The sequence below is a fragment of the Ascaphus truei genome, chromosome 2 (genome assembly GCF_040206685.1).
Source record: "Ascaphus truei isolate aAscTru1 chromosome 2, aAscTru1.hap1, whole genome shotgun sequence".
Classification (NCBI taxonomy): Eukaryota; Metazoa; Chordata; class Amphibia; order Anura; family Ascaphidae; genus Ascaphus; species Ascaphus truei.
The window spans coordinates 95358147-95370186 of record NC_134484.1 but is presented as its reverse complement, the minus strand read 5'-3'; positions in this window follow the sequence as shown (position 1 = coordinate 95370186).

Genomic DNA, 12040 nt, shown 5'->3' with positions numbered 1-12040 from the left:
GACCATCGGGGAGAGACACAAATGCCAGTGGAGAGTGAGAGCTGGAACGATGTATAGACAAGCAAGTCCCGTGACATCGCCGGCTCCAGGCGGTCACTTGTCCTGTTGACCAGTCGATTGTAGGGTTGTGAGAACGCAACAAAGGGAGACCTAATACTATAGGTGTTGAGGGTGAGTTGATTACCATGAAAGGGAGCAGCTCCTTATGTAGCACTCCAATGTTCCCTACCAGGGATATAGTTTCCTGGGTGATGATACCGAGTACTAGGGGTCTTCCATCGATTGCCACAATCTCTAACAGAATTTCCAACATGTGGAGGGGAATTGCATGCTGGTTGGCGCACGATAGATCGTGGAAATTACCAGCCGCTCCAGATTCCACAAAGGCCTGAGTGGAGACTTAGGCAGACCCCCATGAGAGGGAAACCAGCATAAGAATTCAGGAAGACACAGCGGGAGGAGGGATGGTATTGATGTCCAGCAAATGCTCCCCAAACTTCACTGGGCACAGGCATTTTCCTGATCCCGCAACAATCGGGCAGTCACGGATCTGGTGGCACTAGGACCCACAAAACAGGCACAAGCCCAACGTACGCATCCTGTTTCTCTCATGTTCTGACAGTCTGGTGTTACTTAGCTGCATAGGCTTATCATCCGGAGGAGGCGGAGAAACAAAGTTTGAGGCCAACCGAGTAGTCAGACTCTTATCAGCACTGCACTTCTCGGACAGGCGTTCCTGCATTCTGAGGTCGAACCGTACACTGAGAGAAATTAACTCCTCTAGGGAGGTCCCGGAAGGTAAACCGGTACCTTAGTAGTAGTAGGCCACTACTAGGGCTTCATTATTCCAGCCAGTTTCGGCCACGAGGGTGCGAAACTTAATGGCATACTGGCCTACCCTGTGAGTTCCGTGGCAGATCCGCAGGAGTGAAGCTGAAGATACACGTCCTGGAGCATCAAACACCAATTTGGTGATGAAGGCAGGGGAGTCGCTGATCAGGGGCGAATCCCACTCCCAGAGTGGGGAGGCCCAGGCCAGTGCCTCGTCAGTGAGAAGAGAAATTATGTAAGCCACCCGGGCTTGGTGCGAGGTGAACATGGCCGGTTGCAATTCAAATTGGATAGAGCATTAATTAAGAAATCCCCTTCATGACATAGTGTCTCCACCATACCGTAGAGGAGTCAGGATCCGAGGTTCTCTGATCGCTTGGAAACCCGGAAGCGGTATCGGAGCCGCATCTGCAACCGTCAAGTCTGGCTGATGGGTGCCTATGTGGGTGACTAAGTACTTCACCGCATCACACATCCATGCCAGTTGTTGCTCGTGTAGGGCGAGGTGTTGCTCATGGTCCCCCAAGTACTGTCCTTGCAGTGTAACGGCTTGTCCTACCTCAGAAGGATCCATATTTGGGCCGAGCAAAATGTAACGATGCTCGTCTCAAGCAGAAAGCGACCCGCAGGGCTGCGGTAGGAAGGTGAAAGAAGAGGGCGAGCAAGAGCAAAATTCCAGACCGGACACTGAAAAGCCGGAACGGATTTTGCCAAATCTCATATACAGACACCTCACAGCCCTATTAAATTAAGTATGCTAAAAGGTGTCTTATGCAGTAGCACTGCTTAGTAATATGACCCTATATCTATAGTTTCCTATCAATCTTGTGGGTAAGCAATAGGTCCATATTTACGAAGCAGTGCTACTCCATAAGCTACGTTCCATCATGGTTTAGTAAATATGTCCCATTCCAGTGCTGTATTGGGTCTGTCAGCCCGGAAGGTGTCTTTTGGGTAACACTACTTAGTACAAAGGTCCCATTATGAATTAGTGCTATATTGCCAGCATAACTGTGTACTTATATTTATAAAATGTTAATCAACTTCTCATGTAATGAGTGATATACATATTTTGAGACTGAACAGGCATATTATCTTTTTGGATATTCAGGTTACAGACATTACAACCAAAAAGTTTAAATGCTGAAATAGATTTGGTGCCGTTTTTAGACTCATGGATTCACAGGCTTTGCAATTAAGATTCACATATTTCCTTTTCCCTTCCACTTTTATCTCCCTCGTTTTTAGGCTTTTTTTAAATATATATATTTTTATTTATGTGTATTTTTTTATATATATAATATTTGGGTTATTTTATGACAGAGAAGTTATTTAATATATTTAGATTTTTATTTTTGGTAAATAGAATAATATTTAATTATTTTTCATTTCCTTTTTTCTAGTGAATGATAAATGATTATGTTTTGTTAACGACTTCATATAGTACAGTATTTCAGCATATTAGAATAGATTTTCTAATACATAGGGGCATATATTTTATAACATTCTGCCTCATACTGTATTCAGGATGTTTCCCAAATGTGATTTATATATCTATAATGTTAAATATGATTCCATAATCTAACATTTGTGTAATTATTTATATAGGTGCATACAGACATATTGCAGAAAGAATTTTGGACCAGAATGTCATATCAACAATTATAGGGTTTCTAGGGGGGGTTGACTTGATTGTGTTAGATGGAGGGTAGGTATATAAGACAGGTGGTTACTGGACTATGGATAACCCCTGAGGAAGCCAGAACTCTGGAGAAACATGTTGGGTTATTGCTTGAAGTCCAGCCAAGACATTACACCGTTCCAGCCATCCCAATCCGAGTGCCGACGAAACCGGAAGTGACGTCACAATCCGGGGAAGCACACAGGTCACACTCTTATGTCCCTTTTTTATTTATGTTTGTGAGGAGATAACGGTTGACTTTGATTTTTATATATCAAAACAGTATGATGCTATTATCTGTTTCTCTACTACTATGCACTACATTCTGGAGCAAGAAGGACATACCAGTGAGCAGGGCTGGCGTGAGGGTTTCATGCGCCCTAGACGAAACTTAAAATTTGCCCTCAAAAATTAAAATAAACAGTGGAGTTGCTGTCGTGGCTGTAGGGGGTGCGACGCAAAATAAAAATAATAGGACACCAAAATACCGGGCAAAAAAAAAGAAAAGTAATTTAAAAAAAAGATAAATAAATAAAAAATAATAAGAGGAAAAAAATATTATTATTAACGCGCCCTAGGACCATTGCGCGCTAGGTTCGCCTAATGGATGGGCCGGCCCTCCAGTAAGATATCTCTTTCATAAAGCACTATGTTCATCTGTAAAATGTGAGTGGATCTCACCTGCAGCTTTTACTTGTGTTGTCCCTGATTAAGAAGCAATCTGCATTCGATTTTTTTCCCCTGCATTTCTTCTATCCCTGTGGGACGTGCTTCTTTTGGCGTGTGTTGATAGTATTGAAGGCCTGCAGGAAGGTCATGAATAAGCAGCATCCGTATAAGGAAAACAAAAAGACAGAAATAGCGACCCATTTCATGTTTTATTGTATTCTCTGCTTTGTTCACTACAGTATTTTTAATCACTATTCACTTATTTTATTGCACATTGCTCACATAATATTCACTGATATTTCATGTCACAAGTTTCTGCGCCTTTTTCTTTCACGCATATTCACTGCAGAGCCGGTTATTAGTTTGGTAACCACACTTTGTTTCACCCGTTGTTTTTTTCCTCTCTGTTTTTATCTCTACATTGTATATTTTGAATACTTGTTTATATGATTTAAATATATCATTCCACTCTACATGAATGTAATCTCTCTATTTGCACTAGTTGTCAGTCAGAATAAAGGTTTTAAATTTTACTGCACTCCGTTTAGATAATTACAATGGGTGTCGTTTTTCTTTGTAAGGTGCAAGCAGTTGAAGAGTGGCTGGGATCCCACTGGTGTCACGTAGTTAAACTTGGAGCTGGATATCTTCGGTTGCCACACAATTCTCATAAAGTCTTGCACCAGACATTATAGCACATTATAGGCTAATGCAGTAAAATTCCGGGCATTACTGAAACCCCTGCTCTCTGATTGGTTAGAATTTCGGGCATTATTCAATCAGTAATGCCCGGAATTTTTGGCAACTTGCCAACTCACCTTTCAGAGATGCAGGGGGAGCGCGGCATCTCTGTTCCTCTCCTCTCACAGCACGGCAGCACATGCAGGCTCTCACAGCACATGCAGGCTCTCTCTCACAGCACATGCAGGCTTTCTCTCTCACAGCACATGCAGGCTCTCTCACAGCTGCTAGTGCTGTCAGAAGCAGGCAGGTCCCAAATAGTAACTTTGTTACTTGTGTAAGGGGGTCACTCCCGGTTTCCCTGATCTTCCTTCGCACCCTGTCTTACCCCTGTGGCAGTGGGGGAAGGGGACGGCGACTTCTCCCGGTGGGTACCGCCATCTTGGTTGTGACGCGAGGTTCGCGCAATGCGCAGAGGTTGGCAAGGGTAGCGGAGGCCATTACAGCTTCGCACAGGCGCAGTACAGATCACGCACGCGGTCCCCATAGGAAAGAGGTCCTGAGTGGACTACATCTCCCAGCAGCCTCTGGGGACTGCCCTATGATCCCTGTCACATGCAGTCAGACAGCCACTAAGGCTGACAGATTCTCATGCTGCAAAGAAGATACAATGTTGTGTGCAGACAGGGATTGTTCAGTTAGGCTGAGGACTCAGAGGGGGAAAGAAGGGGGGCAGAGAGCTGTGAGCTTCTGCCGTAGGCCAGAAATGCCCAGGCTAGAGTTGAGGCCCTGACTCCCCACTAGAGACGGTGGGTGTTCATAGGGACAGGCCCTTAGGTAAGGACTCTGTGCCCCTTCATCTGTGTGCTAGGGAGGGACCTAGTGACAGTGCCTGTGCAGTTCCTTAGTCCAGGAAGAGAGAGAGGCCCTGCTGCAGTTCTTTAGTGCAGGGACCCAGTGAAAGGGTTTGCTGCATGTTGCTGTGTGCTGTGTTGCTGATCCAGAGACTGTCCTTATGGTGGGACGTCCGGCTGGACCCCATCCCACGCGAAGGTACAGATCAGCGCTGGACCAAGTGGCGCCGGTAGACCCTTTGCGAAGACACCAAGGTGTAGAGACACCTGGGCAGGTATTTACAACCTTCCACACGTGCACCAACTTTAACTTTCTCCTCACATGTGACAGGCCTGTTCACACACTTGGGTGGGCTTGGACTCTTTGGATACAGGGTTGGGAAGGGGGTGTAAAGGTATAGCCCAGTTAGGGGCTAAGGAGGTTATAGCGCAGTTAGGGGCAAGGTTATAGCTGCCAGCTAGTGTCAGAGGGTGGTACATATATCTTGTTGTGTATTGCTGATGTATGTGTTAAGTTACATTCTGCATATAGTAAAGACCATTGCTATTTCACATCCAGTGTATGTGTTCATTTGTATGTGTCCTGCGAGGAACAACTCCCGCTCTGCTGGGAGCCATCGCAGGTGGAGGCGCTGCACCATATAGTAGTAGTAAGAGTAATTCACCCCAGGTTCCCCGTGGCGGAAGCTCAGCTCTCCTGGTTGCCAAACAGGTACAGCACCACACTGATAAGTAGTCAGATACACCTACCCACCTCAATCTCACTTAGGGTGGGGGTAAGAGGGCTACATTTGGAGGCGCTGCTGAGAGCCAGACCTGGGGTGCCCGAATTCAGTATAAATTATGTTGTTCTCATTATCATTGCCATCCAGCCAAGAAGTGTACGAATGGGCATTAAAGGAGTAAGTCCCGCCCTCACAAACCCTTGCTGTAGGACGAGTTCCTGCTGACATTCCCTCCTATGATATTTGCTTAATATTGGGTCAGTACCCAGGCTTATGGGGTGCAAAAGTCTTAGGCCGCTGCGTAGATGCAGACGGAGTGTGGTGCTCAGTGTTGGTGAAGGCCGAACAAAAATTTAATAAGAGAAGGAGGCCCATCCAAAATATTGCTCCATGGAACCCTCACTAAAGTATGGGGTCCTGTTATCTACCCTGAAATGCCAGGAAAACCAGAGGCCCCACCAGAAGGCTATCCCCCTATCTATGCAGAGAGTCATAGTGTAATTGATGAGACTGTGATTAAAATGGAGGCTCCCTCAAGCAGTGAGTCACACCTAAGATGGCGGCTCTGCCAAGTCGGGCGAGCACCAGGACTGCGCAAGAAATTGTTGCAGAATTTTGTCCGGGTCTGGTGTGAAAAACAGCCCCGCCCCTGCGCTGTGAGTGGATCAGCGCAGAGTCAGAATCACTCCTTGAAAGAAGGTGCTCCTCCTCTTGAGTCCACCAGGGGGAGCAAGCACAGCGATTCTCAATCAGTAACTGCTGTCTCCACTAAGGACAGTACAGGATGCAGCGAATCACATCCGCAGTTGTATGGTGTTTGGCCAGCAGAGGGACTTTATGTAACATTTCTTTTGTGCCCGTGCTTACAGAAAGACCTTAAACTCTCCGGTGGTATGAACTTTGATCCCTATCAGTGACCACGAGTGGTTCAGGTAGTGAAAGTGGAAGGAAAAAGGTACGTCAGGTGCCTATGCCCCAAGTGTGATTTTCCAGATGGCGAATTGAGCTGGGGACCCAAGTGTGCCTGCTGCGAGGCACAGTTCCTAAAACCAGTGCTGCTGTGTGCTACGGAATCCGCAGAGGAAGATGCGGCTAACAAACCTATCTCAACTACGGAGGGCCCGTGCGCCCTAACCACGGTTCCAGATGTGGTTCTAATGCCGGAACCACAGATGGAACCACAGATGACAAGTGAAGCTGAGGACAAAGAGCCGTTTGCCTCGCCTGCTGTGGGCCCATGGGCCCTACCACTGCCAGTCCATCCTACTATGATGGTACCATCGGTCCTAGGCTTGGGATCAGTACCTAACGACGACAAGGGTGAGTTGACTGCCCCAGGGGTGTCGGGTGTGAGCTTCCAGGTGACCACGGAGCATGGTAGCTCCTTAAGTCTGGCCACCAGGGCGATCGGCTCCACTCGGCATCGCGTCCTGGTGGAGGTGTCCCCCTTAGAATATTGCTGTCCAGTGGTGCGAGTGGACCAGTACCCACCGCCTATCGTCCAGGTGAAGAGGAAAGACAGCCCCATCATGATGTCCAGTGCTGCCATAAGTATTACTGTGATTGAACTGAGTGTGAGCCCGTGCGCTCCAACCCAGTTGGTCCCAGGACTGGGATCCAACGCTCCCGAGTGTCCAGAAAGTGAGTGGACTTCCCCAGAAGTGTTGGGGACAGGTCCCAAGACAGCCGAGGTGGGTACTGACTGCGTCCCCGAGGACCTGTTGGCCACCGTGAATCACCGCAGTGGTAAGGTATCAACCCTTTACCCCCTGCAGGATGTAACAGAGACTTTGAGTACAGAGACATTGCTAATTGCTCGCTTCCCAGTGGAAGCCTCCCAAGTACTTAGGGACAAGGACTGTGTTGTTAGTGATCCAGTGAAATTGCCTCCTCTAAGCGCGACATGGAGCGCTCCATTCACCATGTGGTGGACCGTGGAAAAGGTCAAGATCTCCTGGCCTACCACATCCATGCCGCGGATGGCCGGGTAAAGGTCTGGCCAAGAGACACTGTGCTATTCCTTCCACCAGGGGGAGGAAGTAGTACGGAACCAGTGACGGTTACCCCAGAGCATGGTTTCCAAGAGATTACCCAGGCGGAGGCTCACAAAAGTAAAATTGAGGTACCCCCACATAATCAGTTAGGGGCACCCCACAATTGGTCTCAACAAGCAGCTAACACTCAGCTGGTCTTGGGTGTTACTGTGGTTGTTATGTGGTGTGCCAATTCATACAAAGCATATGTGATAAGTTGTATATATCATGCCCTGCATTTTTATTATATAACTTTGTACTGGGTGACGCTGTCCTCCAAGTGAGGACGTTGGTATTTTCACCAGGGGGAGAGTGTAAGGAGTTCACTCCCGGTTTCCCTGATCTTCCTTCAACCCCTGTCTTACCCCTGTGGCAGTGGGGGAAGGAGACGGCGACTTCTCCCGGTGGGTACCGCCATCTTGGTTGTGATGCGAGGTTCGCGCAATGCGCAGAGGTTGGCAAAGGTAGCGGCGGCCATTACAGCTTCGCACAGGCGCAGTACAGATCGCGCACTCGGTCCCCATAGGAAAGAGGTCCTGAGTGGACTACATCTCCCAGCAGCCTCTGGGGACTGCCCTATGATCCCTGTCACATGCAGTCTGACAGCCACTAAGGCTGACAGATTCTCATGCTGCAAATAAGATACAATGTTGTGTGCAGACAGTGATTGTTCAGTTAGGCTGAGGACTCAGAGGGGGAAAGAAGGGGGGCAGAGAGCTGTGAGCTTCTGCCGTAGGCCAGAAATGCCCAGGCTAGAGTTGAGGCCCTGACTCCCCATTAGAGACGGTGGGTGTTTATAGGGACAGGCCCTTAGGTAAGGACCCTGTGCCCCTTCAGCTGTGTGCTAGGCAGGGACCTAGTGACAGTACCTGTGCAGTTCCTTAGTCCAGGAAGAGAGAGAGGCCCTGCTGCAGTTCTTTAGTGCAGGGACCCAGTGAAAGGGTTTGCTGCATGTTCCTGTGTGCTTTGTTGCTGATCCAGAGACTGTCCTTATGGTGGGACGTCCGGCTGGACCCCATCCCACGCGAAGGTACGGATCAGAGCTGGACCAAGCGGCGCCGGTAGACCCTGTGCGAAGACACCCAGGTGTAGAGACACCTGGGCAGGTATTTACAACCTTCCACACGTGCACCAACTTTAACTTGCTCCTCACATGTGACAGGCCTGTTCCACACTTGGGTGGGCTTGGACTCTTTGGATACAGGGTTGGGAAGGGGGTGTAAAGGTATAGCCCAGTTAGGGGCTAAGGAGGTTAAAGCCCAGTTAGGGGCAAGGTTATAGCTGCCAGCTAGTGTCAGAGGGTGGTACATATATCTTGTTGTGTATTGCTGATGTATGTGTTAAGTTACATTCTGCATATAGTAAAGACCGTTGCTATTTCACATCCAGAGTATGTGTTCATTTGTTTGTGTCCTGCGAGGAACAACTCCCGCTCTGTTGGGAGCCATCGCACGTGGTGGCGCTGCACCATATAGTAGTAGTAAGAATAATTCACCCCAGGTCCTCCTACCCACCTCAATCTCACTTAGGGTGGGGGTAAGAGGGCTACACTTGCAACAAAGTAATATTTCTTCCACCACTTGTATAGCTTCTGCTAAGGTAATTTGTATTTGTTTTTTTTTTGTTTGTAGTTAAAATCACTGTCCCCCTGGTTTCGGGATGATTGATATAGACGCCTGTAACATCTCCTTGGGGATGGGGGCTCCCACTAAAATAGCGTTGAATACTTGGAGCAGCCTTGGGGCAAGTAATTTGATAAATTTCTTGTAGTATAACCCTGAGAAGCCGTAGGGCCCCGGTGCCTTTGAAGGTTTAGGTTCCGTAATGGCCTGTGTCAACTCCTCGTGTGTGAAGTCGGCATTTAGGGAGGCTCTGTCTGATTCTGTCAATCTCACCAGGTTGGAGCTAGCCAGGAAATCTCTTAGCTTACTGCTCGTGCTAGGAATATGTGCCACTTTCTCACCATAATAGAGTGTCTCATAGAAGGAGCCGAATTCATCTACTATTTTCTGTGGGTTTGAAGTAGGGGTACCAGATTTTAAGCGTAAAGCTTGGATGTTGTATTTAGTTTGCCTGTCTTTCAGCATGCGGGCCAGCATCGTATCCGGCCTGTTTGCTTTTTCGTAAAATTTCCTCTTTGACCAACTCAATGAATTATCAGCCTTGGAGGTCAGTATCATGTTTAATTCAATTTTAGTGTCTTTTACCTCTTGTAGGGTTTGCGGGTCTAGTTTCCCACTAGACCCACTAGACTGCAAAAGTTACAGGCCCATATCACTAATCAATACGGATATCAAGCTATATGCAAAGTTATTGGCCAATAGAATATGTCTTATCCTACCCAGACTCATACATCCAGATCAGGTCGGATTTATAAAGGGCCGACAAGCCGCAGATAATACCCGTCGATTTATAGATCTGATAGATTTGGCCACTATTGACACTGCTCAAAGTATGTTGTTAAGTCTGGACGCCGAAAAGGCTTTCGATAGGATAGACTGGCCCTACCTAAAGGAGACGCTTGCGGCATTTGGCATTGGAGATCGGGTGAGTGATGCGATTCTATCGCTGTACTCTAACCCCACCGCCAGGGTTGTACACCAAGGCTACCCCTCTCGGCCCTTCCAAATTAGGAGTGGTACGAGACAGGGTTGCCCATTATCTCCCCTCCTATTCGCCCTCTGTATCGAACCCCTGGCGGCGCAAATCAGAGGAAACCTTGACATCTCAGGGTTAAACGCATACTCCCAAACCCATAAAGCGGCCCTGTACGCAGATGACATCCTCTTGATGATCACGAAACCCCTCACCTCACTACCGAACTTATTTGACCTGCTAAACAGGTTTTCTAAAATTTCCGGCTTCAAAATCAATCAATCCAAATCTGAGGCTCTCAATGTCAATCTCCCCAGCCATATAGAAAAACTATTAAAACTAAACTTTAAATTTCACTGGCAACACAAATCTATAAAATATCTGGGTGTCCACATCACCAGAAACGTCAAAGAAATATACGACGCAAATTACCCCAACCTAATCCGGACCCTAAAATCAGACCTACAAAAGTGGACATCTAAAAGGATCTCCTGGATAGGAAGAATCCATAGTGTTAAAATGAACTTACTCCCCCGTATTTTATATCTCTTCCAAACTCTCTCAGTGCCACTCAGATTGAAGGACCTGCACTCACTTCAATCCGACATCTCCAAGTTTATATGGGGAGGTAAAAAACCAAGAGTCAGCAAAATTAATATGAAAAGGCCGGTCTTGGCTGGGGGTCTAGCGGTACCCTGCCTGTTATCATATTACAAAGCGGCACAGTTGAGCCAAATTGTGCAATGGCAGTCTGACCCGAGATCTAAGAGATGGGTCGAATTAGAGAGCGCAGCCTGTGAACCTATAGAATTACGTAATCTAATCTGGCTCCCCAAAATGGTGCGAAAAGGCGCCAACATGCCGCTATCCTCAATGACCAACTCATTGTCAATCTGGGAGGCCACAAAATTTAAACATTCCCTCACAACGACACGCTCTATGATGTCACCCCTGTGGAACAATTCCGAGTTCGTGCCGGGCCTATCGGTCGGTAATATCTCAATTTGGAAAAAGAAAGGTTATAATCGGATTAAAGATCTGGAAGGCCATGACAGAAAAGTTAAGACGTTTGATCACATCAGATTAGAAAAAGAGATCCCCCATTCTTTAGATACCTCCAGATCAGGGCGTTCTATAACAAATTTGCCCCGTACCCACAATTGACATCCTTCGAAAAGCTCTGTCTGGCAGAGACCGACACAAAGGGATTTACCTCGCAGCTATAATGCGAAGTGATCAGTTCTAGCAAACAAGCCCATGAGATACCCTCATTTAGATCGCGTTGGGAAACAGACATCGGAGAATGTCTGGAAGATGAGGACTGGAGTGCTATTTTTCTAGCCACAGCAAAGTGCTCCATATGTACCACCCTCAAGGAAAAAGCATATAAGGTCCTGATGCGATGGTACCTTACCCCACTAAAATTATCAAGGTGCGTGCCGGGATCCTCCCCGCTGTGCCCGCGCCAATGTGGAGGATCAGCAGACCTGCTACATATGCTGTGGTCTTGCCCGCGGATCTCCTCATTCTGGGAGACAATTAGACTTTGGATACAGAGTCTGTTTGATCTCACTATTCCCCCAGATCCGTGGCTGTTTCTCTTGAACAGACCACTAGCGAGTCTCTCTAAAGCTCATAATAAACTTATTGCTCACTTTGCACTCGCAACGCGGTGTGAGATCGCAGCACTATGGAAAAGCTCAGACATACCAACCATCCCAAAAATTCGGAATCGTATTTGGTTTATCTGCCAGATGGAAAAGTTAACGAGTCTGGTTAACGACACTGGCGACAATTATCTAAAAGTCTGGACGCCTTGGTTGGCACAGACAGACATCCCGGGGTTAGAAAGGGCATCAATCTGGCTATGATAGTTTCCAAGTCCGTTCTCCTTGGGAGAGGTGTGCTACACCCATGCTCGGCATAAGATGATTATATTTCAAACAGGTAACATACCTAGAGAGGCAGCGT